Source organism: Artibeus jamaicensis, unplaced genomic scaffold, assembly GCF_021234435.1.
Source record: "Artibeus jamaicensis isolate MK-2021 breed Jamaican fruit bat unplaced genomic scaffold, CSHL_Jam_final scaffold_286, whole genome shotgun sequence".
NCBI classification, from domain to species: domain Eukaryota; kingdom Metazoa; phylum Chordata; class Mammalia; order Chiroptera; family Phyllostomidae; genus Artibeus; species Artibeus jamaicensis.
In genome coordinates this window covers 7,406,341-7,433,045 of record NW_026522034.1, presented here as the reverse complement: position 1 = coordinate 7,433,045, position 26,705 = coordinate 7,406,341, and positions in this window count along the sequence as shown.

Below are 26,705 nucleotides of genomic sequence, written 5' to 3'. Positions count from 1 at the left end.
TCGCCAGTTCAACGGGCTGGGTTGTGAACCAGGTCCTCAGCTGGGGTGTGTGAGAGGCAACTGATCGGTGTTTCTCTCCCTCTCTTTTTCCCTTCCTCCCTTCCCCTTTCTCTAAAAATGAATAAATAAAATCTTAAATAACAGCAACAACAACAAAATAATATGTAGGTCATTTTTAGGAGTAAGGGTCATCGAGATAAACAAGAGCTAAGTAGACAGTGTTTTGACCTGTCCCCAATGTTTAGATACCCCTCAGTTCCTATTCCACCCAGTCGATACTGATGTGTCCCTAGGACTAACTTATTTCACAGGTAATTAAGAAGTTCTGTAATTTATTTAGTTTATACTCATAGGTAATTTTAAACACCTAATTCTCTTGATGGATTATTAGTCTTCTTCTGGTCAAGCCCAATCGGACCACAAGGCATCTTGTCAGGGGACGTTCTTTCCATCCTGGTAAATCACTAACGGCCTTGACATTTTTCTCCGCCCACTGTGGCCAGCTGCTCACTGCTGAGACACCAGCTCAGTGGGAGGATGGCTGCTCTGCATGGTTGGATGGTGCATTCCACAGCCACTGCTGCAAAGGGGACTCGAGCCCTGGAGGGTGGTGACGCTGCAGGGCCAGTAATTCGAAGCTTTAGTGAGCACCTGAGTCACCTGGAAGGCTTGCTAACCAGAGGGCTGGGCTCACTCTGATGTTCTTCTGACTTAGTAGCCTGGAGAGGGGACAGGAAAGGGGGGCAGGGTCCAGGCGGTACCTGGTGTGGCTGTTCCAGGAACCACAGGGACTTCTGCACTACGCAACCTGAGGTCCCAAAGTTCTGTGATATCTTTTTTTTTTTTTCCAGCCATACAGTGCAGCTTCCTGATTCCGGCCCATCCCTTATCTCCTGTCAATTTCGAACTTGTCTTCGCCTGACACTTGTCTTGCCTGGGATCTTAAACATTTTGCTCTTTCCCTGATATACCTCCTCCTGCACCCAAACATTTAAAAATATCCCAGCTTTATCCAGGAAGTGGTTCTTTTCAAAGCCAAGGTTGATAGCTCTATCACGAGAGCCTGGAGACTCTGCTCCCATGGAGGGTACCGGGAGAATAGCATATGGACGGGGGACCCTAGAGAAGAATGGCAGATATCCCTTAAGGAATTGACAAGCACAGGAAAGAAGAGCTGGGCTCCCTCCAGGGCTGGGGAGCTCTCTGTGGCCTGGGGATTCATGGGGGATTCAAGGGGGAGCTGTGATGTAAGCTGAGTGCTGCAGGATAAAAATCAAAGTGGGGATTATTAGGCCGAACCAATGAAATTCCTACTGTTCAAGCACCGTTGGCCTGTAAAGTCAGAAATTTCCTAGGGCGCAATGTACGAGTATTATTTTCATTTCTGCAGTGCACTGGCTATTACTATCCTCATTGAATAGATAAGAAACTGAAGCCTGGAGAGATTAAACAACTTGTCCAATGACACAGAGTCAGAGGCGGAAGCAGGCACCAGGACCGGTAGGACCCCATACCCTGGCTTGGGGGGTTTTCTCACTCAGTGGGTTTTGGGCTTTGGGGAGAGGACCTGACCCGTGGATTTCCTGGTCCCATCTCATAGACACCCAATTCAGCCGTTGGTTGGGCAAACCAGAGCGGGTGGTGGTGAGAATCTGTACATCTACCGAGCCCCTCAGGGGGCAGATGCAGCTGGTCTGTGGCCCACGCGTGGCACCGCACCAGTTTAGGTAGAGAAGATGTAGAGCCCCAGAAGTAGGAGCGGACATGGTGAGTGCCAGCCTTGGGGTGGTGGGGGAAGGGCAGGCAGGGGCAGGGGCGAAATGAACAGGCCGGCGGAGGGTAGCAGGAATGCGTTGTCTCCATCCATCCTGTTCCAGTCTCCCTCCCTCCCACCTGGTCCCCTCCAAGGAGGCAGCACCAGGCAGCATCAACCTCCCCCTCAGGGGCTCCTAGATAATTTCTCCAGCGACACACAGATCCCTTCTGGAGCGTGATAAACCCCATTTCGTAAAGAAGACATCAATGGCTGTAATCAGATACAGTGTTTGCTGTGCTGAACAAAATGAGCAAAAGAAAAAAATATGCAGTCAGGCTATAATTATGGGTGTAATATTTCAGCCCATTAGCAAAAAATATCTCAGAAACCCACTGCTCCGCCCTCTTAGCTAAAAAATTGGATGCTAAGCTGGTGAAGGCAAAGAGAGCAGAGCAGTGAAGCAGAGGCCTAATTAATTGCACATGCAATTTTTCTCTTTTTCTGGCTGGCAGTGGTTCTGACAATTCTGGATCTTCCGTGGCACCATACAAAAAGAGAGGCTGTCCTTCTCCGGCAGGGCCGCTCTGAGTGTCTCCGTAGACACTGGCTGCTTTTCCTCAGCCGAGTCCAGCCTGGCCCCAGGCTACTCAAGGGCCTTCCACTGACTAAGCACTAGGTAATTTGAAGGGATTTTGTGCAATATCTCCTTTTCGTGGTTTGCTATGGGCCAGGCACAGTGATAAAGCTGTACACATTTTGTCCTGCTTTTCTTTTAGGGAGCATTGCGAGATGAAATGATAGATGTTGTTCACATCCTTTAAGTCCATTTTTGCTGTTGGTTTTTTTGTGTGTTTTGTTTTGTGCTTTGAGCCCCAGCACCTGTACCATTGTGGGAGAACTGCTGGAAGCTATTGGAGTCACTTTGCCTGGGTACAGAGTGCCACCAGCACCGGGGAATTCCCAAGGGGCCTGGCAAGTGAGGGACAGAAGTGGGAGTAGAGTGCCACCCTTTGCCCTGAGTCAGGGGGACCGGGTGTATCTGACACCCCTGCTGTCCGGAGGTCAGTCCTGTTTCAGCGTTCACCCCCCTGCATGCCCTCCTCCCACACCAGCGCTGACCTCCCACCGCCTGTGGTCTTCCTGGCATCCGTCAGCTCCCAGTATGCTCTGGGGAGCTGACCCCTGGAGGCTGGGATTAATTACCACCTTTATACAAGAGAGGAAACGGAAGTTCAGAGGGGACAGTCATTCAGCTCAGGGACCTCAGTAAGAACTGGGGGACTGGGATTAGGCTCCACGCCATCCGATCCCAGAGCTTCTTCCCTCCATCCCTACGCGCCTCTTACTAGCAGCAGCATCAAGCTGCACCTGTCCCGCTCCTTCCCTTTGCCACCACTGGCAGGCCTCTTCTTCCAGAGGATTTTTTCAGGAAGCCCCCTCACCATAGCCTTTTACCCTTAAATTGGCCCCGGCCCCATCTGTACTCTGTTGTTCAGTGTGCTGATATTTATCCCATTTTCGGTAGCAGCTGGCTACTCTCCTACCCCATTTCCCTGACTTCTTGGAGGGCAGTGATTCTGAATTATTCACTGGTGAATTCCTAGAGCCCAACACAGGGGTAAGGGCCAAGCAGGCTCTCAGGAAATGCATACAAAATAAATGAATTAACGAATTAGTCAGGTGGAGCCTATGACCTTCCACATGTCCATGTGGTGGCCCCTCCCCCACTCCCTTCAAGCCCTTCCTAGTGTCTGGGATTTGGATGAAACTGGGCAGGTTGGAACTGGTGTTGAGCACCATCTTATGTTCTGCTCAACACCCTGTGTTCTGAAAACTTGATATTGTTGGAGTGATTCTAATAATTACATCCATGCCTTTTATCCTGGTCTCTCTAGTTAGCTGCCTTTTACTTCAGACTCACCAAATCCTGCTCCTGCTTGATCTGACCAGTTCCTGTGCATATATTTATTCACCAAGTCGTTCATTCACTCTTGCAGTCATCCACCCATAAGTCCCATCCATCTACCCATCCACCCCACCCATCCATCCATCCATCCATCCATCCATCCATCCAATCATCTCCCCAACCACCCATCCATCTACCCATCCATCCACCCATCTATTCATCCAACCAAAGCTCTTGTGATGGCTGCCCTCAGTAACAGTCTAGTGAAGGATAAGGATGTATTAAGATGTCAGTCATCATACAGCGTGATCTGTGCACAAGGGGGCAATGTATAGGGTACTGTAGGTCCATAAGAAGGTCACTTGACCCTTCCAAGCTTTCTAAGACACATGAAACGAGATCTGCTAGCTGAGTAATGGTGAGAAGTAAGGAATGAGATAGACTGTCTCAGGCAGAGAAAGCAGCAAGTATGATACAATACAAAGGCCAGAGGCATGTATGGAAGATTCAAAAAAATGAAAGACATTCAACCTCGCTGATCTATGTGAGGGGAGGAGATGAGTGATGGCTGATTCCAGCCAATGTATTTTTCATTCTAAGAACTCTTTTATTCTCTGCTTGTCCAATTTCTTTCATAGCAAGCTGCTTTTGTTTCATGGATGCAACATCCTCGCAATGAACTGGCATGAGTTCTGTTTGCTGCATCATCTTTTCCTTTTTCAGTTGCTTTGTTCACCTTGATGTCTCTCTTTTATGTGGTTTGTTTTCCTCAAAACTTGGCATCCCTAATTTGGCATCAAATATCCTTAAAACATGTGAATCGACAACCAGGTGGGTTAGTGCTGGCTGGGATGGGCATTTTCCCTTTGCCGGGTCATACAGATCTTCTTCTCAAACAGGACTCTCAACTGATTTGCACAGAGGTCCTGGCAGTGTCTGGGTGAGGCTTGTTGACAGGGAGCACAAACAGAAGCTCGTGACCTGCCACCATTTCTGTAGTCAGGTAGGCTTCCCTTTGAGTGGGGCGAGAGACCTTAGGGATTCTGAAACACAAGATTCCAAAATCTTTAAATTCTTTAAAACTACATATTAAAAAAATAATAGGGCTAATGGGGACAATAGGGTGAAGGACTAAAAATTCATGCAACGTTGTAATCAGGTCATTAACTAAAAAAAATAACTGCCCTGATTTAAAAAATAAATGCTTTAAAGTATGTGTTAAATTTCTAATAAATAAAATAATTACAATAACTGCAGGGCTTTCCCTTTACAAAAGTGAGACCACTTTGATGGAAGGTGGTGTGAGGCAGGGTGTAGGCTTCTGAGTTAGAAAAGGAGTACAAAATGCATGCAGGTGAGAAGTGCCTTGTATAAAGCCCTCCCGAGACAGCACAAGTGGCATGAGGGCTATGGGTGGTGGAGACTGTGCCCAGGGCTGTGTATACCTGGGCTCAACTTGCTTTGCTTCATTGGCTTTTACTTGGTGGCACAAAACACAGTATGCAGGAAAAATGCGTATAAACCAGTGTGATTTCCATATTGTACTGACATTATGCTCCCATGTATCAATCATGGACCAGCCAATGGTAGGGACATGCTGTAGGGAAACAGACTATGTGTCATCCCCCTGGGGAGGTCCTGTCTTTCACCATCTTTTTATTTTCCCTGAGCCTGTCAAGGTCAGGAAGAGGATGTCTACAAAAATGTCTGCAGAATCCCCATTTTGAGAACTGTTCTCATGACTTTTTTCTGGGGCTGAATGCCAAGGCCAATTCTTCTTCGTGTTCAAGAAGGGGCACGACTGGCTCAGCTTTGCTTCAAGCACTTTCAACTGCCCACCCTCCCCAGCTCCTCACTTCTGTCGGCATTTCGGTGCGACTCTGGCTTCAGTGACAAGTCTCTTCTCAGTCTCTGCCGGATAGTGGTTTTCTTGCTCTGATCTCTCAATCAATTGAATCCCACATTCCTGCTAACTTCCAGCAATTCTTCTACCTTTCTGGCTTGCTGATAGCAACACTTCCTACTTCTATATGGATTTACTCTTTTTCTGACTATCTTTTCTGACTTCTTTTAGATAGGATTTTGGTTCTGATGAAAGTTAAATTCTATGTGCTCAGTCTACATTTCAAATTGGAAATTCTCTACTAGATATTGTCCTTTTGACGTTGGCCATGGCTCTTCACAATTCTGAGCTTCGGTTTATTACATGGATAATGGGAACGACAGTAATAGTGGCCGGGTCTACCGCACGGGGGCTAGAAAGGGCTGGAGGAATGTGGACGTTCTCTGTGAACAAAGAGAGCAACATAAATTTAAGTTGTTATTAGCTCATGGCAGAGAACCCCCTCATTTGGCAGATGAAAAATTAAAGCCAAGAGATGAGAAGCAATTTTTGCCCAAGGTTACCCAGAAACCTCCAGCCTCTTGACTCCTGGGTCCATTTCTCTTTCCTGGCCCTGTTAGTCTGTAGCCTGCAAACCATCAGGGCTGCAGTTCTGGGGGCAGAGCAATTGATGATTCGGAAGAGGCAGCGAGGGCATAAATAATTCAGTGATTGCCGACCATGGGCCATTAAATTTTCCATGATCTGTTTTATTATATCTGCTATGCAGCGATAGTCACTTCCAGTTCAGAGGCAAACCAGGCATTTCGTGCTGCCTACAGGAGCTGGCCACTGTGCCCTCTCAGGGATCTGAGACCGTGGAAGCATTGGCCTTGGACCCAGCAGGGCCTCCATCTCAAAGGCGGTCAGACAGAGGTTTGCATCAGAGCCCTGAGTGCCAAGGTGCTTTCCTCCTGTTCCTGTTAGTCACTGACCCGCCAGTAGAAGGTGACTCTCACCGTTAGCTCAGATAAACTCACCACCTCAACTTAAGACTCTTGTTTTCACTGGTGATCAGCAAAAGTATAATGTGTTGGGTGCAGATAAAAGGTTTAAAGGGTTAATTTTGCCAGTGTAAGCATTAAAGGTTACCATTTTTTTGTAACTCTGTTTTGGCACTTTCACATTTCTTTATATACTGGAAGCTTCAAAATCTGGCAGTGATCCTGGCCTTGCCTAACTTCTGGGAAACTTTATAGATCTTCCACTCCAGGATCATGCTGTTCAGAATCCTAATGGTGGTGAGGACTCCCTTATGGATGGAAAAACAAAATGCTCAGAGGAGATGGCTTTAGCCAAAGACACAGCTGGCTAATGTCAGGGCAGGCCCAGGTGTGGGGACTCTCAGACCAGAACCCTCCCCAGAGACAATGTCTCTCTTCCCAGGGAGAATGTCCCCCACTCCTGAGTCATCATCCCAGGTTCACAAGGTCACTGTGACTTTGTTCATAGAACTGGATGCTTTCCCTACTGTCCAGACAACCACACATTTTCTGGAGACCACATTTCCAAGCATGTTTCTCACTCACATAAAGGCAGTGTACAAAAGGGAAGAACCAGGGACTTCTGACCAAGATGGAGGCATAGGTAGATATACTTTGCCTCCTTGTACAACCAAAAGAAGGACAACAACAAATTTAAAAACAAAAAACATAACCAGAACTGCCAGAAAATTGAACTGTATGGAAGTTCAACAACTAAGGAGTTAGAGAAGAAACATTCATCCACACTGGTAGGAGGGGTGAAGATGGGCAGCCAAGGTGGAGAAGACTCTGCAAGGCGGCAGCTGGCAAACTGGGTGGTCCTACATTTGCATACAGATAAACCAGGAGGAACAACTGGGGAGCGAGACAGACCGCATAAGCCAGGGTTCCAGAGTGGGGAAATAAAGCCTCAAAACCTGTGACTGTAAAAACCTGTGGGGGTTACAGTGGTGGGAGAAACTCTCAGCTTCACAGGAGAGTTTGTTGGAGAGACTCACAGGGTTCTAGAATGTATACATGCCCACCAACCTGGGAAACAGCACCAAAAGGGCCCAATTTGCTTGTGGGTAGTGGGGGAAGTGACTGAAAGCCCACAAAGGGCCGAACAAGCAGCACTGTTCTCTTTCAGACCCCCACCCCCCAACACACATATAGTGCTGCAATGCAGTGAGGTGGGTTGCCCTGCCTTGGTGAATACCTAACACTCTGCTTCTTACAACAAGGTGCGTGGAGAGAAAAAAAGTACGACCCAAATAAAAGAACAAATCAAAGCTCCCCAAATAGAACTAAGCAATGAAGAGATAGCCCATCTGTCAGATGCAGGGTGTGAGCACCCTGATTATCAACACACTGGTGATCAGGATGCTCACAGAAATGGTTGAGTATGGTCGCAAAATAGAGGAAGAAGTGAAGGCTATGAAAAGTTAAAGAAAGGGAAATGTACAGGGAACCAACAGTGAAGGGAAGGAAACTGGGATTCAAATCAATGATTTGGAGAAGGAAGAAATAAACATTCAACCAGAACAGAATGAACAAAAAGAATTCAAAAAAATGAGGGAGGGCTTAGGAACCTCCAGGATAACTTTAACCATTCCAACATATGAATCACAGGGGTGCTAGAAAGAGAAGAGAAAGGGCAAGAAATTGAAAACTTATTTGAAAACATAATGAAGGAGAACTTCCCTAATCTGGCAAAAGAAAGAGACTTTCAGGAAGTCCAGGAAGCTCAGAGAGTCCCCAAGAAGTTGGACCCAAGGAAGCACACACCAAGGCACATCATGCTTACATTGCCCAGGATGAAAGATAAGGAGAGAATCTTAAAAGCAGCAAAAGAAAAGGAGACAGTTGCCTATAAACAAGGTCCCATAGGACTATCAGTTGATTTCTCAAAAGGAACCTTGAAGGCAAGAAGGGGCTGGAAAGACATATTCGAAGTCATGAAAGGCAAGGACCTACATCCAAGATTGCTCTATCAAGCAAAGTTTTCATTTAGAATGGAAGGGCAGATAAAGTGCTTCCCAGAGAAGGTCAAGTTAAAGGAGTTCATCATCACCAAGCCCATATTATATGAAATATTAAAGGAACTTATCTAAGAAAAACAAAATGATAAAAAAATATGAGTAGTAAAATGACAAAAACCTCACCAGTATCAACAAATGAACCTAAAAAACAAACAAACAAAAACAAACTAAGCAAACAACCAGAACAGAAACAGAATCATAGAAATGGAGATGACATGGAGGGTTATCAGTGGGGAGGGAGGGGGGAGATTGGGGGAAAAGGTATAAGGAATAAGAAGCAGAACATGTAGCTACAAAATAGACAGGGGAAGGTTAAGTATAGCACGGGAAAAGGAGAAGCCAAAGAACTTATATGTATGACCCATGGACATCAACTAAGGTGGAAGAATGCTGGTGGGAGGGGAGATGCAGGGAGGGTAATAAATGGGAGAAAAAAGTGGGACAACTGTAATAGCATAATTGATAAAATACATTTTAAAAAGGGGAAGAATGAGATGCTGTAAGTGAGATTCACTTTAATGTCCATATGCAGGTGCAGGAGGCTTGGCCAGTGGACATGGCCTTGTCTTTCCTCTTCTGCTCACAGATAGAATACCAAGGGATAGGACGGTACAAGAAGTCAAACAAAGGCAAGAAGGAAGAGTCTTTGAATCACTTAAGAACTCCCAATGGGCGGTGAAGTAGTGGAAGGAATGCAGGTATGTATCAGATGGGCTGGTTCCAAATTCCAGACTTATCTGTTGCGTGTAAAGTAAACCACATCCCCTCTCTGGGCCTAAGTTTCCTTACACATGAAGCGGTGATAGCAAATCTGAACCTATGGGATTTTTTGTGAGGCTGTACGGTAATGACAGTTGTGAACTGCAAAAGCCCTTTGACACCTTATCAGTTCATTATTGCTGTATAACCAACCACTCCAAAACTTGTTGGCTTAAAATGACGATTTATTATTGCTCAAGATTCTACAAGCTCATGGGCACTCCTCTGACCTCTTCTGTGGTCCGCTGCTGTTGGATAGGCAGCTCTGCAGGGCATGCTCACGGGCATGGGGCTGCCTGGTGTGAGCCTCAGCTCTCACCCTCCAGCAGGGCAGCTTGAGCTTCTTCCCGTGGCAGATGAGGGCTCTGAGAGAAAGCTCAGAAGCACACAATGCCTGTTGGGGAGTGGACCTGGAACCAGCATATTGTCACTTCCGCCGTATCCTGTTGTCCAAGGCCACTCTCAAGGCCAGCCTCAATTCAAGTGGGGATGGAGGGTGGATCCACTTCTAGAGGGGAGGAGCTGGAAAGGACCCAGATACAGGGAAGGGTGCAGGACTGTGGCCATTTGTGCCATCAAACCTTCACAATCCTCGGGTTCACATTCTCCTGAAAGGAATTCAACGTGTACTGAGACAGGCCCAGAAAGACAGTATTGGGTATGACTTTTGAGTCCGGGCAAGTGTCTTGTCCAGGGCTGCACAGCACAGTTGGTGTGAGAACCCAGCCATTCTAATGTCAAGCACCATATGTCACAACCGGCCTCAACAGCGTTTCTTCTACTGAACAGGCTCTGGGGAAAATCCAGTAGGTAGTAATCCGTGGTGTTCACATTCATGTTCTTCTTTGTTCACCTTACGATTTCAAAGGTCAAGAAAGGCCTGAGATTAGATTTCCTGGCCCTCCTTTTTTGGAAGGAAACCCTAAGGAAGAAGGATGGGACCCAGGGTGAGAACCAGATTCAGTCCATGGCTTAAAGAACTTTGCTTCTGCGATGTTCTTTCTCCTTTTGGAGAAGCACGTGGTGCAGGAATTTCAGCTCAGCCTTGTCCCGGGCTTCTCAAGCCTGCCACCCCAGCCTAGTAAAGAAAGACACTCATCTCTTGTTGCCAAGACAATTGCAACAGTTTCCTAACTGGCCTTCTTACCTTCAAATTCACCTCCCACACCACTGCCCCAAATCCATCTTGCCAGAGGTGCCAGAGTGATCTCTCGAATGCCCAGCTCTGATTGTGACATCTCACTGGGGAGTTTATCTGCCGGGAGTTTGTGGTCTTAGGCATGAGGCTGAGAGCCAAGCTGGTCCAGGGTTGAATCTAGGCTCTGACATATACTAGGGCTGGGTGAACTGGGACAAACTATGGAAATGCTCTGAGTCTGTTTTCTCCTCTGTACTATGGGCCTTACAAAATCTCTCTGGGTTTTATAATCATTAAATACAACAAATGAATGTAAAGGCTTAGCAAAGTCGTCGGTACATAGCCCAAGAAATGTTAGCTGATTCTACTACTCCTGTCATTATTTGATGGCTCCCTGTGGCCATGAAATTCAGACGGGTAGCCTGACACCCAAGCCTCCCCATGAGGTCCCAGATGCCTCTCCAAGTTCACATTTCACTGCTGGGTGAGCCCCAGGTGAACTCTGCTCTAGTTTGCTGATTTCCTCATTGTATCCTGAAGATGACCTCTACCTTCCTCCCTCCTCAGCTTTGTTCACGCCACTTCTCCTCCTTCAGAGGCTTTCATACTTTTCCTCTTATTTGCATCCTGTTGTCCTTCCAGGCCCAGCACAAGCCCTCCTCTTCCAGGAAGTCTCCCCAGACCACCTTGGCCCCCATGGGCACTCTCTTCTCTCACTTCCACCTAATAACTCTCTGTGCTCTCACTCCTTTTGCTCTGGAGTCTGTTCTGGTTCACTAGCTGTTCCCGCCACTATTGCTGCATCATTTTGTTATCTTACAGTTTTGCTGGGTCAGAAACTCAGGAAGGGCTTGTCTGGGTGGCTTTGGCTCTGGAAGTCTCCTGTGGTTTTTGTCACATGGTGACTGAAAGAAACTGCAGCAGCAGAGGCTGGAGGAACTGGAGGCTGGCCAGGCGTCTCTCATTTCCTGGGGTTTTGGGACCTTTCCAAGTGCACTCTGGACTAGCGCGGGTGGCCTCAGGTCAGTCTGCTTCCACAGAGCTTGGAGTGTTACCTGAGCAAGGCGGAGACTTTTCCCCTCTTCTGACCTACATCAGAAGTGTCAGAGAGTCCCTTCTGCTGTGCTCTGTTGCTCAAACCAGTCACAGAAGTCTGTGCAGTTTCAAAGAGGAGGAAAGACAGACTCCACTCTCAGTGGGAGGAGTGTCCACATCCTCTGGTAAGAATAACGTGGAGGATGGGAGATCCTACTGTCTCTGGAAAGCTCACTCGGCCACACCAGTCCAGCATAGGGTTCTGTAGCCAAGAAATGTGGAAAAGCAGGTGTGTGAACCCAGACTCTGGAGCCACGCTGCCTGACACCCAATCCTGGACCCTTCACCAACTTGCTGTGTGGTGGGGCAAGTTCATTAACTGTGCTGTGCCTCAGTTTCCTTCTCTGTAAAATGAGGCCCTGCAGCAGTCCCTACCGTGAGTTACTGCAGAAACACCTGGACCAGCAAATAATGTCATAGCAGTGTCGCTGTTCCTGTTATTGGTATTATTAGTATTGTCAGTTACTATCAATGTTGAGGGGTTGATTAGACAAAGTTTTCACAGTGAAGAATAAAGAAACTGCTGTTTGCGCTCGTGAACAGTGGTGGCGCTGTTCAGTGTTCTGTGGGAGAGACCGACTTTCTACCGGCAGATCGAGTTCCTTGCTTACAGCCGGAGCTGCAGAGTCAGGAAAGCCTGAGTCAGGACATCACACCAGAAGCTTGAGACACTGAGTGTGTTTAAAACCAACTAGTTGCAGCAGCAGTAGCAGCAGCAAACCTGCAGTGTTTTAAGCCCCAGAAAGTATTTTCATTACTTTCTAAAGGCAGGTGATTTCCAGACTCTGGACAGAGTATGCCACGTGCAACCCTGTGCACTCCCAAACTAACCCTTGGGTTCTGAGAACACAGCTTCCACTGTCCAGACTTGCATTCTGCAGGAACAGACTGGCACCCCCTCTTCCTCAGAGAAGTGCACTGGGGATGCGCCGTGGCACAGCAGGGTGCCTGGGCTTCCCTTGGACCTTGGGCCCTTTTTCTTGCCTCTGGTGTGCCTTTGCTTTTATCACCTCGCAGCTCTTTTTTTCAGAGGTTTGCAGAGAGCCAGAAGTGCCTGGGAATTTAAGTTCCCCATTAGTGGCTCTTGACTGATGATTGATGGTGGGGACTTGTGGAAGCCAAGCTCCCTTGACGGCGTCTGAACGACTCTGGGGAGTGACTTATGCTGCAGAGTTTGCTGCGGGATCAGGCCGAGCTGCCCCTGCCGAACTGTGCCCGAGGTCATGCCCCACCTGGCTGGGCTTCCTCCCCACCCTGTCCTGCTCCCCCTAATCCTTTACTGGTCTCTCCTTGGGGCACTTCCTTAATAAACCGCCTCCCTGTGAACCCTCATCTCACAGACTTCTGTAGAACACCCCTGAGACAGACAGGATGCCCTGAGGGAGGGAGACCATTGTGGCTGTATGTGGTGCGGGAGGCCACTCAGCCATGACCCTAGTCCCTGTAGGGCTCAGGTAGCCTCCTTATTTCCCAGGAATGATGCCTCCTCAGCTATTGAGGACTCACCTGTTTTCACACCAGATCTCGCTGATGCTTCTCAGAGCCGCTCAGCCTCGTCCAGCCTCTGGGCCTCAGTGCTTGTTCAGTGGAATGTCCCAGCACCTCATTCTTCAAACTGCCCACCGTCACAGCCTCCCCTGGGGTGAGGACCTTGCTTTGGCATAAACTTCATCATGCCCACTGTGGAGGGAGCCACAGTGGTTCTGAGTAAACCCACCGAGGGCGCCCACTGCTCTGGGCTCGGAGGAAGTGCTCTGCTGTGGGTTGTAGGATTTGCCTTTCAGAGGCTGCCTGGAAGGCCCCAGTATACCCCAAATTTGCAGGGGAGTCTTTTATTAATTATGAAGCCAGCCTTGACCTGTGAGAGACAGGAGACAGTAGGAGCCAGCAGGTAAGTTCCTCGCTTCTTCTTCCTAATGGCCAGTTCCCAGGCTTCCTGATTCCACGAAGGCCTGTCTGGGAGGTATCCCAAGGGGCTGAGAAACCGTGGGGCTGTGGCCAGCTCAGGAACAGCACACCCAGAATTCACCTTTCCTGCCTCATTCCCATGTTTTCTTTTCACTCTTGCTACCTGGGGATTGCACCTCTGATGAAAGCTTTGGTACATATATAAGCTGCACTCAGACTATTTTCCAGGAAACCCTGGTCAGCCCTTCCCTGGTGGTCGAAGGGTGGTGGCGCCTGTGGCAGAGGTCAGGATGGACAGACAGGTGTTGACCAGAGAAGAGGTTAGTGTGTGTATGTGTGTAGAGGGCAGGAGTGACCACAGGATCCCCAAATCTGCTGCCCAGGTTTAAGACTCCATCCACTATTGCAAGAGCTTCCCCCCTGAGCTCCCTGCTGCAACTCCGCCCACCCCAGGACACCACTGCCCACCGGTCAGACTGGTCTTTCTAAAGCATGGAACTGCTCCCACCACTTCCCGATTCAAACCCTCTCATGGCTTCCCATCGCCTGGGTGGGAGTCTAAAGGTCTTGGCCCAGCAGTGAATGCCTGCATTCTACCTGTAGGAGCTGCCGTCAATTTCCTAGAAGCCTCACACTCCTTCCCCATCTCCATGTCTCTGCACATCGTGTTTCCTCCCTCTCCACGTGATGATTCTGTCCACACTCCTCAAAGTTCTACTTCAATGTCACCTTCGCATAAGACTTCCGGGACCACCCTCAACTACCTGGCAGAGCAAGACCTTTCCTTCCCTCCTTCCTCTTTCAAAGTGCCCCATGTCCCTCACAGACCGTGAGCGCCCCTGCATGATCTCCTGTGGTTCTTGGTTTGCTTGTGCCTCGCCTGCCCTAGATTAGGAGGTCCCTGGGATGCCGCACATGGTGAACTCAGAAGACAGATCTGAATTAATGAACACCTCTTCACACTTCTCTCATATCCTGCCCCAGGGCCAGACAACCCACCCCCAATGTGGGTCCAGGCATGCAACCCTGACGTCACTGATCATACCCCTGAGCCCCCTACAAGACTTGGGTTCAGAAGTATGAGCAGGCAGATGAGTCGGGGGGTGGGGCATTGATATGGCAGTACCCATGTGGCAGAGGTACCAATGCTTTGGCTGGTGGGGGCACCAGTACAGAGCTCCGGACATGTACCCCGTATTCTCAGGCCTTGGCAGAGGCACTTTCAATGGAGTCTTCAGGTGTCTACCACCAGTCTGGCTCTCTGGCCCTCCCAGAAGTTCTGTGCACCCTCTCCTATCTTCTTCTGTTAAAATCAACTGCAGTGGATTTGGTTGTTTGCCATCTGGATCCCAATTACCTTAATGGGAGAGAGCAGGAAAGAGTTTAGTAGGTTGGTTAATCCTAGAGCAGCCATGTGCCTAGTTGTGTGACCTTGGGTGAGTTATGTAGCTTTCCTGTACCTAGATTTCCTCATTTGTAAAATGGGAATAGTCAATAGGAGTTTCTGAGAGGATGGATGACTGTCGAAATGATCTATTACCGTGTAGCAAGGCACTACAACACTTAATGACTTAAAATAAAACAAGACTTCATTATTATCATTCATGGCTCTGTGGACTGACGGCTCAGCCACGCGGGCATTGCTTGGAGCCTGCCATCCGAGTGCAGTCAGATGGCAGCTGCGGCTGCCGTCATAAGAAGGCTCATCTGTTTGGGGCGTCTGAGGTGGCTGTCACTGGAGGCTGGCTGTTTGCTGAGACCTCAGCAAGGGCTGTCACACCTGACCTCCCATGCATTTGGGCTTCTCACAGCATGGGGCTGTGAGAGGGTGCACCTGAGACCAAGCATTCCAAGGACCCCAGGCGGGAGCTGCAAGGCTTAGCTTCAGGCACCACTTCCCTTGCACGCTATGGGTCTATTACTTGGTTAAGCAAGTCACTATGGCCAGCTCAGGTTTAAAGATGACACTCCATCTTTTGTTGGAAGGAGAAGCAAAATATGGTAACTTCTTTAATCTGCTGCCATCAGATCCTGCATAGAAGGCAGTCTCAGTCACCTGATGCATATTCAATAAATGTCAGCTGTTGTTTTGCCCCCTTCCTGAATTCATTCAACCAGTGTCCAAGTCAGGAGGGGCCAGCTCCGTCTATCTGCCTGCCTCCCCTTGGCCTCGCTGGGGGACAGACAGTCAGTGTGCTGAAGGGACAGCAGACGGTGTGTAAGTTCTGAGACACCCAAATTGGGATGTAGTTTGATGCTGTAGGAAAAGCCGGGAGACTGGGTCTCTAGCTCGAGTTACTCCACTAAGTCATTTAGTTCCCTTGATGAAGTCTATTGCCCTCTCTGAACTCAGTTTCCCCTTTTGTCAAATGGGAAGTTGAACTGGGTGAGCTCTATGGCTCTTCCTGGTCCTGCCACTCGGAGATTCTACTGACGTACTAGAGTGTTCCTCAGTACCACCCAGGGACTCTGGGGACTCATAAACTCATGGCCAGGACGTGGGACTTGACGTTTCTCTCTCCTCACTGCAGGGACTGTCCCTACTGGTGTTACACCTGGGCCCTAAACCTTGCCTGAACTCTCAGCGGCTTCATAGATGCCTGACTTCTAACTCAGTCCCTGTCTGACTTCCCCTTATGAGCTCTGAAAGTCTCTTTTGAAAATGAGGTGTTGGTAGCATTAGGGTGATGGGACATCCCCATCACTGCCGCTCCTCCGGGGAACCTCCAGGGCCTTGCCTAGGTGGGGTCCCAAAGCAGCCACCCTGGCCCTTAGCTGGGGCCCAGCCCCACTGTTCAAGCTCGAAGAGTTTTCCAGTTGATTTCCTGGGAGCTTTTTGCTAAAGCAGGGCTGACAGCATATGGAGATTTCCTAGACTTCAACCCCCTGTGAATGGGAAAGTTTCTGCCTCGGGAAATACGACTGCAGCACATGCATTTATTACTCAGTTCTGTCTACCGGGAACCACCACCAGGCCATGGAGAATTGAGTATAATTTCAGTATGGGATAGAAAAAGTTTCAACACACAGCATCTCCTCCCAGCCATCCTCCCGATGACTGTCTGATGACGGTTTCCTGGAATTTAACATGAGCTGAGTTTTGAACAGAGTGAATTTAGCTAGAGGCTGGGAAGCTGGAAGATTTACAGGACAGAGGAAGGAGGTCCTGAGTCAAAGAGCCCAGGAGGTGGGACTAAGGAGGCTGTCTCAGGGGCTAGCAAGGAGGCTAGCCTGGTGACTGCGGAGGCCACCTCTCATTGGTGGAAGGCACACAAGTGTTCAGACATAGGACCTCTTCACCTGCTTGCATTCATTCATTCATCACTCATTCATTCATTCATCGTTGAGGTCCTGCCTTGTAAGGCTCAGGGCTGGCTCCTGGGAATAGGGTGCTGAACAAAAGCAGAAACCTTGCCTGCCTTACAGTCTCCCCTGCAGGGAGACAGGTGCTGGGGAAAAGGTCATGACAACAAATGCACGGTTTCAGCCTTGGCTAGTGACGTGAGCAACAGCGTGACAAGGCCTTTACTAGAAGGGTCTGACCTGACCAGGGAGGTCGAGGCAGGCTTCCCTGATGTCAGAGGTGTGACCTGAAGGATAAATAGAAGCTAGCTACAGGAAGGGAGGAGGGGAGAGCATTCCAGGTAGGGGAGAGCTTGCACAAAGGTCTCGGGGCGGAGGGGGCGTGGCAGGCACTACGGCCCCTGAGAGGGCCAGTCGGCGAAATTGAGACCTTTTCCCTGTTTATCATTGAGCTGGGCTTCGACCCCCAAACGGTGGGAAACAACTGTCGGCTTTTAAGGACTGTTGACATGATCCGATCTGCAGTTTGGCAACATCGCTCAAGCAGCATTGAGGAGGGTGGGCAGGAAGGGGTACAATGGATGTAGGACAGCAGTTAGTAAGCAACTAGTGTATTTGTCCAGGCCAGGGATGACTCAGGTGCCGAGATGAAGGTGACTGGGGGATCTGACAGGTTTTTAGAAGTTGGAATAAGCACAGTTTGGGGGTGGACTGGCTATGGAGGTGAAAAAGAAGGAGGTATCAAGGCCAATGCCCCATCTCTGACTTGGGCATCTGGATAGATGCTGCTGTTTCCTACTGAGGTGGGGAGGGTGGCAGAGGGCTTAGCCAGTAGACTCACTTTGGGAAATTTAAGGCACATAGTGGGGAACTTAAGGGGGTGGATGGCTCTCTGGGTCTGTGTCTCGGGTGGCTGTGAATCCCAGAGTGCCCTCTGACTTGTTGGTTGTGTTCAGTCACTGAGACATTGTGGTGAGAATGATTAAATGCAGGGCCTGCCTTTCCCCGCCTAGGAGGAAGTGGGTGATGGGCTTGAAGGTGTCCCAGCCCTGGCGGGAGGTCAGCATTCACCACCCAAGGGGCCTGGCCTGCAAAGGATTGAGAATAAGACACCCCAAAGCTGGGCGGGTTACTGTTTACTGGGAGGAAGTACTCACTGCTGGCAGGTTCTGGGAGGTCAAGGTAGTGTACCCCCAAAATGTCTTAGCTTTGGGTAATGACCCCCTGGGGTGGCCTGTCAGCTGGCCCACTGCCATAAACTCACCCTCTCTTCCAATCATACCCAAACGTTCTTCTGTGGGTCCCTATCTGGACTAGAGTTAGCCATCGGGTACTGCCAATACTCACAGATGACACCTGCAAGCAAAACAAAGGACCTTCAAAGACTTCGATTTAGCTGCTGAGAACAAACCTTTTGGCATTTTAAGTCGAGTTGGAAAGTCTGTGTGGGAGGCGGTCGCTGGGAGGTGGTGTTTTATTCAAAGGAAGCCATCATTGAACCCCAGTCTCTTTTATTCCCCCCATTCTCCTCCTACCCACTCCGCCCAAGAAGGAAATGGAAAGAAAGCGTCAAACTGGCCTTTCATATCTGTGGACCAACACCAGATGCACGAGCTCTGAGGATGCCTGTAACCTGGCATCCAATTCAATTCACTTCAATTAGATCCAAGTCAATTTAATGCAAATTAATCCAAGAAACTTACGAGAGTCTGTGGTGCTGGAGAAGGTGGCAAAGAGGGTGACCTCAATGTTTCAGGGCTAAAATGATCAGGTGTCTTAGAGGAGCCCATTGGGCTGAGGGCATCAGGCCAGGTCTGGGGGGCAAAGAGGCTTCCCACGGGACCAGGATGGAAGTCCGCCAAGGCCAGCATTTCAGAGACATAGAGATGCAACAGATGACCCAGCCTAGCCTGCCATCTGCCTTGTCCTCAACAAACTGGTCTACGGCTCACATCCTAAAGGAAAAGAGATTGGCTAGTTTTCATTAAAGAAAAAGACTCTTTGGAGAAATGAGAATAATAGGCAGTTTGCTGCAGGATGGCATGAGCAAAACAGCCTGCAGAACCACCCCTTGTGACTGCTTCTCCACACAGTCAACTCCAGAGACCCTCCTCCCACTCCCTCCGGATCTGCACCTTCACCTCCAGGCCCCAGGCTGGAACACCACCAGCCCCCAGCGTTTCCTGGTTTCTGAGAGAGCAGAGGCGCTAGCCTGTTCCACAGAGTCAGGCAGCTGAGGTCCAGGGAAGCTGAGGGATCTGAGGGCCCTTCTGGTAAGCCATGTGCTCACTGAGGGCAGATCTGTGTCATCATGCATTCTCCTGAGCCCTAGCCCATCCTGTCCTAAGCCAGCATTACTTAGAGAATTATTGAATTAATGAGGAAAAAATTTGCGCATGGCCACAGACCAAGAAGGGAAAAAGCAGGCTCTAACCTGTTACCTTCCTTCACCTCCCCTTAGGGGTATGTCTGTGGGCCCCTGGGGTACAGACAAGGCAGCCAGAAACAAGGTGCCTCCAGCAACCAGACCTACTTAGCAGAGAGGGCAGAGAAACTAGCTAAGCCATGTGACAGACGGACAAACTAAAGCTCAAGAGATGAAATGACTCACCCAGTCACAGGGGGCATTTAGTGGCAGGGAGAGAACAGCCCCATGGACGGGGTACTGTACAAATTTGGGGGCTGCCTTGCCTCTGCTGTTTACCAGCTGAGTGACTTTGAAATGACTCAGCTTCCCTGAGCCCCCGTCTTCTGATCTGGGAGACTAGGATAATGACCCCCGTCTCCTGGAGCTGGGGGAGGATTCCCCGGGGCAGCAATGCAAAACGGCTCGCAGGCCCTGTCACAGGGAAGGCGTCTGGTCCGCGCAGAGATAGGCAATGCCAGAGAAAGCCAAGACTAAGGCAAATGTATCACACTGATCCACCCCTTAGCCTGCGTGGGCACTGTTCTGAGTGTTTCGCATGTATTCATTCATCTGTGAAATGGAAACTACTGTGGTCACCCCCTTTTTACATGAAGAAATAGAGCCACTGAGATTAAGTCATGTGCCCAGGGCCACTCAGCCTGGAAGTATCAGAGCCGGGGCCTCCCAGGTGCTGTCTGGCTCCTAAGGCCAGTGCCTCTGGCTGCCTCTCAGGCTGCTTTCTAGGCCATTCCATTGCCCTCTTCTAACCCTTCTTCTCCTGTTCTAACCCTCCCCACTAGGAGCCGGCCTGGGGCAGATGAGGGCCTGACCCGGCCCACCTAGCCTCCTGCAGTTGGGAGGGTTAATCCAGGAGATGACTCCTGCCCTGCTGAGTAACCTTGTGGGTACAAGCCAGTGGTGCTGGCTTTGCAGACACAGGGCATCTGCTTGCTCTGGTTGTTACTGGGTGAAAAAGGCACCTGGCTCAGAAGTCTAAGCTTTGGGGGAGGGAGAAGACCTGGGAGCTATACCCCCACCCCCCCTTACAACACTGAGCCTTGGCCCCCGCTCTGGGGCCTGAAGTGTAAGTGCCCCTGCTCACCGTGCCTGGAGCAGGATGGCTTTTGCTCTAGGGAAGGGCATCTATAAACCTGGTTGTTTTCCTTATGGAATGTGCAGATGGCCCATGGCAAAGCAGTGAAGTTCATCTTCCTCCCTGAGCCCGCCTCCCTTATCCAGAACCTCTGACCCCTCACAGAGGGGACAACCCATACCACCCCCTCACATGTCACTGAGGGGACATTGGATCACAGCAGGTGATTTCAGCAGTGTGCCACTCATGCTCATTCATCCCTTCAACAAACATCTCTGAGTGTCTGCTGCATGATGGGGAATAGTTGAACAGCACCCACCTGGTGCCCGCCCTCCTGGACCTCACAGAGAAATGGCTGCTGGAGGATCCATGGGTGAGGGGGCCTGCAAGGAGGCCTGGCAGGGGGTTTCACTTCCAGAATATGGTGCTGCCTTCAGTGACAAAGGACCACGTGCACAATGTGGCCCAACTCCTTTCTTGGGCAGCTGAGACCAGAAGGAGGAAGGGTTGTTCAAGGGGTCATGGCAAATCCCAGCCCAGAGTTCTACCTGCTTCTGGGGATCTGGCCACTCTCTCCATGATTCCTGGGCCTGAAAACTTTTCTTTGGTTCATGTGATGAAGCACAGAGCAGTGGTGGGGCCAAACCATGGGCTGGGTTTATTTAAGGACGCATCAGGAAGGCTTAGGCCCTTCAGGCCCTCTCCTGGGAAGGAGAAGAGGCTGTAATCTTCTGCTCAGCCTTCGAGGGAGGGAGCCTGCTGCCCAGCAGTGCCCTGTTGTGGCCCCCAGGGCTCAGATTGGATTTCTCTCCCAGCCTGTCCCCACCTCCTGGGCGCATCTCTACAGAGCTGCCTGAGTTCCCGTATCGGTTAGAGAGCAGTGCAGTGGACTTCCCTCCAGAGCTGCTGGGGAGAGGGCTGTGGGTGTGCGGGTGGTGGCCGAGTGCTTCTGCAGAGCTGGGCACGTGAGAGAGATCTGTAAATGTGAGCTCTTACTGTTACTGACAGGTATGCTGCCTTTTTTTTTAGAGCCATCCAGGAACTGGCACAGGTGCAAAACAGTACACGGAGACCTGGGAACCCGGGTTCATGTGTTGCCGCTGCCTCTTTCTTGTCAGCGGCTCTAGGCTAATCCCTTGGGCCTCTGGACCTTGTCCCACCTTGGCGATGATGCCTGGGCCTGGGACCCTGGAGCTTGGCCAGGCCAGAGTGGGTTCTCCCAAGTCACTGGCCAGAAGCAGGGGCTCCCCTCCACCGTCACAGCCTGACCCTGAAAGTCAGAGGCAGAGTCGTCCGTAGTCACAGCACAGACATCCAGCCTCTCTGAACCTTGGCTGAACGCTCTGGCCCTTCTGTACCCCTGTTCCCTAGGAGGAGGTGGTGGCTGGGGCCCGTCCACAGCAGAGCTGAAGTCAGCAGAGTGCCTCCCGGTTTCCCACTTGGTCTTGCTGGCTGCTGTGTGCCTTCTCCCTGTCCCCACACTCTCCCAGCACTCAGAGCCCCTTGGTCCTGAGTGTGATCTTTCAGAGCTTTAGACCCCAGCCTCAGATGGACAGGACCACGAGGGACTGCTGGGGAGCCCGGAGCCCCCAACCCTTTACCGATGAAGACACAGCCTGGTCAGGCCCCAGGTCCCCAGCCCGGAGTCACACTGGGGATTAGGACCTGAGCTAGTTTCCCCTCCCAGAGGCCTTTGAGCTTCAAAGGAGGACCCAAAGGATAGGTGAGTGTGGGACCCCAACGTAAGGACAAGGGATCAACTGAGAAAGACAACTGCCACTCATGTCGCAGGAACAGGACTGCCTTCCTTAGTGCACAGAGAGCTCCTGCCCACCAGTGAGAAAGTTTTTAAAAGTGGGTGAGATATAGGAAGACAGTCTTTGAAAGAATTTATACATGGCTTTCAAATGTATAAAAAGTTAGTCTTCCTCATAAGAGAAATGCAAATGAAAACTTCAAGAGGAGACTTTCGATCATCGGATTGGAAAAGATCAGAAGTATGGCTGTCCCCTGCTGCTAGGGGACAGGGAACAGGGGCTGGCAGAGTGGACCGGCAGGGGTATGGATCAGTGCCACCTCTTGGGACAGGCGACTCGTCCCAGCTGCGCGTGGTCTTCCCTTTGACCCAGTGACCCAACCCCACGAGCGTGTCATTCAGGTAGATGTGTGAGGGGTGCACTTGGCCACTCATCGGGGCGTGTTTTATAAAAGGAAAAGACAGACCAGCTGACTATGAGTTACAGGGACTTATTAAATAAATAGCGGTGCCCGCACAGTGCGATTCTGCACGGCTGTTCAGCTGAGCCGCCACGTGAATGACCTTGGCCACACCACATGGAACAGGAGACCTCCCACAGAACCACACAGAATAACACGAATAATGCTCTCTCTTGAGACCATTTTTTTAAAAAGTGGTTTCTGTGTTCTTTTTTATTGTATTTCTTTTCATTACCATTTAGCCCCCTTCTGTGTATTTTTATGAGAACAGGGCTTCAAGCTATATAGATCTGTTACCATTTTTGCGAAAAGGGAGTAAACGCAGATGCACGCCCGCTCCTACTCAGGTGAGTGTGCACATTTGCCGATGGTGTAGCCTCTGGACGGCTTTACAGAAACCATGAGTGTAGGGGTCTCGGAGGAGCAGGGCTGGGGGCAGAGGCCTGGAGGGCACAAGGAGACTTGCTTTTCCCACCAGATCCTTTTGTACTTTTAACTTTTCCCCGAAGGCCTGTATTTTCTATCATAAAAATAGACACACTTGCACAAATCGATGAATCGAATGGCCTCTTGGCACAGCCACAAAAGTAAGGCCGGGGATTCCAGGCGTGAAGTCCAGGCTGCAGCCCTCCCTCTGTGGTGTCGTGGGGCCCGGGCCCTGAGAGGGTTCCCACCCAGCACCCAGCCTGCTCACGCAGCGAGGAGTTTCGGTTCCGTCTGGCCTCCTCCCTGGGGAACACCGACCTCTCTGACTGCTGAGCTCTCAGCTCAGCCGGGCCTGCCCCGGCTTCAGCTGGGTGTCTAGATCCCGCCTCTGGCCTCACTCAAGGGCTCAAACCCTTAGATGGACAAAGCAGAGACAGGCAGCTCCTCTCTCAAGCACTACCGTCTGTCCTCAGTGTCTGGCCACCACGGCCCTGAGGGGTCAGAGCTGCGGTGACTGCTCAGAGCAGACCCTGTTGGCGTCGAGTTGATGCCAGAAGGAAGAAAGGGCTGAGTGGGAAGCCTAGCCAACCACGCCATTTCCCGTCTTCCTGTCAGCCCTGGGGACGGATGGTTGTCTGTGTGTCCAGACACAGAGCCTCTGCCCTTCTCCACCTCCTTTGCCAGGTACAGGATGGACATTGCACAGGGGAGCGCCATTCTGAGCTCTGGTCTTCTCATCTGTGAATTGGGAACAATATCTTGTTTCAGAATCGCTGGGTCATGAAGACCCTGGACGAAAGGTCGCTCTTTATGGACTCCTGCCAGGGGGTCACGCTCCTTGCCAAGGAAGCGGCAGTGTGAGCGTGGGGCAGTCAGACCTGCTGGGACAGCGGGTGGTTCGTGGGCACCAGGGGGCATGAGAAACTACTTCCTTGCTCACCTCCTTCCTTTTTAAATTATTTTGACTCAGGTCCAATCCTTACCCACCACCAACTTAGCCCAGACTTAACTGCAGAGATCCCCAGGAAAAGACAGGGTGCTCGGGCTGACCTCTCCCCAGGGGCCTGTCTGAATAAAAACCCCCAACTTACCATGTCACCGGGCCCGGTTTGGACACCATCTGGATGCCTTACACAGATTAACTGATTTTCTTCTCTCACACATCCTGTGAGGAAAACACGCATGAATCCCATTTCTTAGATGAGGAAGCTGAGGCACAGAGTTTACAGCTTGAGGTCACACAGCCTGCAAAGACGGAGCTGGAATTTGAAAGCAGGCAAGCCTGGCCCAGAGTGAAGAGGAAAGAAGTGATGTCAGCAGGAAGGTGGAGACACCAGAAAACGGAGAGGAGGCCCAAGGCGGTGAGAAAACACAGGGTGGGCGGCTGTCTCCAGTGGCCAGAGCGCCTTCCCTCCTGGCCTGCTTCCGACAGATGGGGAAAGCAAGCAGAGGTGGGAAAAGTGTCCTGTCTGCCCAGGGCTTTGATCTTTGCAAAGCCTCCAGATTGTCCTCTAATGGCACCAGGACGCGGGCCGGGGCTCTGCCAGCAGCCTTGGGTTGGTATATGCCGGAGCTCTGTGTGTTTGGGCCACACGGGGGTTTACTTTTATTTTATTTTACTTTACTTTATTTTATTTTTTACTTTTTTATTGAACTAATTGGGGTGGCATTGGTTAATAAAATTATGTAGGGTTCAGGTGTACAGTTCTATAACACACCATCTGTACACTGCACTGTATGTTCACCTCGCCACGTCAAGTCTTCAGTCACCATCTATCGCCTCTACACCCTCTTCTGTAATACTCCCCAACCCTGTGTTCTCTCCAGTAATCGTCATAATATTGTTGGTTTCTATGAGGGGATTTTTTTCTCAATCCCTTCACTTTTTCCACTCAGCCCCTCTCCCCGCTCCCCTCTGACATCTCTCGGTCTGTTCTGTGAGTCTGTTTCTATTTTGTTTGTCAGTTTGTTAGATTTCACGTATGAGTGAAATCATATGGTATTTGTCTTTCTCTGACTGGCTTATTTCACTTAATCATAATGCTCTCTGGGTCCATCCATACTATCACAAAGGGTAAGAGCCCCTTCTTTTTTTATGGCCAAGTCGTATTCCATTGTGCAAATGTACCAGACCTTTTTCTCCACTCATCCACTAATGGACACTCGGGCTGCTTTCAAATTTTGGCTATGGTAAACAATGCTGCAATGAACATAGGGATGCATATATTCTTTCAAATTAGTGTTTTGGGTTTCTTCAGGTATATTCCCAGAAGTGGAATTGCTGGACAACAAGGCAGGTCCATTTTTAATTTTTCGAGTAAACTCCATACTGTTTTCCACAGTGACTGCACCAGTCTGCATTCCCACCAACAGCGCATTAGGGTTCCCTTTCCTCCACATCCTTGCCAACATTTGTTATTTGTTGGTTTATCGATGATATCCATTCTGACAGGTGTGAGGTGATATCTCATTGTGGTTTTAATTTGCATTTCCCTGATGATTAGTGATGTTGAGCACCTTTTCCTGTGTCTATTGGCTATTTGTATGTCCTCTTGGAGAAGTGTCTATTCGGTTCTTCATGAATTTTGGATATTAATCCCTAAGCAAATGTATCATTAGCAAAAATGTTCTCCCACTCACTGGGTTGTCTTTTCATTTTGTTTATGGTTTCCTTTGTTGTGCAAAAGCTTTGTAGTTTGATGTAGTTCCATCTGTTTATTTTTTCTTTTGTTTCCCTTGCCCAAGGCAATATATCAGAAAAAATATTGCTGAAAGAAATGTCCAGGATTTTACTGCCTATGTTTTTTTCTAGGATTTTTATGTTTTCAAGTCTAACATTTAAGTCTTTAATCCATTTTGAGTTTATTCTTGTGTATGATGTAAGAAAGTGGCCTAATTTCATTTTTTTGCATATATCTGTCCAATTTTCCCAGCACCATTTATTGAATAGACTATCTTTATCTCATTGTATAATGTTTTCACCTACTTTATCAAATATTAATTGACCATAAAGGTGTGGGTTTATTTCTGGCCCTGTATTCTATTCCATCGATCTATATATTTTTATGCCAGTACCATGCTGTTTTGATAACTATGGGCTGGTAGTATATTTTTATATTGTATACTGTGATTCCTCCAACTTTGTTCTACTTTCTCAAGATTGTTGCAGCTATTCAGGATCTTTTGTAGTTCCTTATAAATTTTGGAATATTTGTTCTAGCATTCTTGATATGAATTGCATTGAATCTATAAATTGCTTTGGGTAGCATGGACATTTTAATGATGTTAATTCTTCCTATCCATGAGCACTGTATATACTTCCACTTATTTGTATCATCTTCAATTTCTTTCTTTGCTGTCTTACAATTTTTCAAGTACAGGTCCTCTTCATCTTTGATTAAATTCATCTCTAGTTATTTTATTTTTTGATGCAATTGTAAATGAGATTTTTTTTCGTTTTCCTTTCTGATAGTTCATTGTTGGTATATAAAAATGCAACAGATTTCTCTTTTTTTAAGATTTTATTTATTTATTTTTAGAGAGAAGGGAAGGGAGGGAAAAAGAGAGGGAGAAAAACATCAATGTGTGGTTGTCTTTCATGCATCCTCTACTGGGAGCATGGCCTGCAACCCAGACATGTGCTCTGACTGGGAATTGAACCTATGAGCCTTTGCTTCGCAGGCCCCTGCTCAATCCACTGAGCTATACCAGCCAGGGTTGATTTCTGGATATTTATTTTGTCTCTTGCTACTCTACTAAATTCATTTATCTCTTCTAGCAGCTTTTTGGTGCAATCTTTAGGGGTCTCTAT